General features: G+C 52.7%; 1 protein-coding gene across 3 annotated transcripts in view; it reads right to left on the bottom strand.

Moving 5' to 3' along the window:
- SLC6A13 (solute carrier family 6 (neurotransmitter transporter), member 13) overlaps positions 1 to 607 on the bottom strand; it is a 32,489-nt gene that overhangs the window by 17,033 nt on the left and 14,849 nt on the right. The window lies entirely within an intron of this gene.

Genomic DNA, 607 nt, shown 5'->3' with positions numbered 1-607 from the left:
CTGCAGCCCCTCACACACTGCTCTCCCCACCCACAGGGAACAGGGATCCTCTCTGCTCCATCAGGGATGGCAGGATCAGCTGGCGCCATTCCTCCCCCAGCACTTATGCCTCCCTTCACAAAATTAATAACCAGGACAGCACTGGGGATAGATCAGAAAGAGTTAATGGGGTTATGGAGGGTTGTGCTGGCCTATTTTCCAGGCAGGCACCCTTTAATCTCCTTTGGAAACACCTTCACACAAAGGCTGGTACAGCAGCTCAGCTGGAGCCAGGATTTAATGTGGAAGAACTTGTCCCAAAGAGATTATAAGCAGCAGTTGGGCACTGACTCTCCTGTCAGACAGGCAGAAATTTCTCACCAGGGCTGTGGAGGCAAGGAGGACAGCCAGGTCCTGGGTAAGGCAGGCACCCTTTAATCTCCTTTGGAAACACCTTCACACAAAGGCTGGTACAGCAGCTCAGCTGGAGCCAGGATTTAATGTGGAAGAACTTGTCCCAAAGAGATTATAAGCAGCAGTTGGGCACTGACTCTCCTGTCAGACAGGCAGAAATTTCTCACCAGGGCTGTGGAGGCAAGGAGGACAGCCAGGTCCTGGGTATGGCTGG

The sequence above is a fragment of the Buceros rhinoceros genome, unplaced genomic scaffold (genome assembly GCF_000710305.1).
Source record: "Buceros rhinoceros silvestris isolate BGI_N320 unplaced genomic scaffold, ASM71030v1 scaffold11334, whole genome shotgun sequence".
NCBI classification, from domain to species: Eukaryota; Metazoa; Chordata; class Aves; order Bucerotiformes; family Bucerotidae; genus Buceros; species Buceros rhinoceros.
This window is presented reverse-complemented; position numbering and strand designations above follow the sequence as displayed.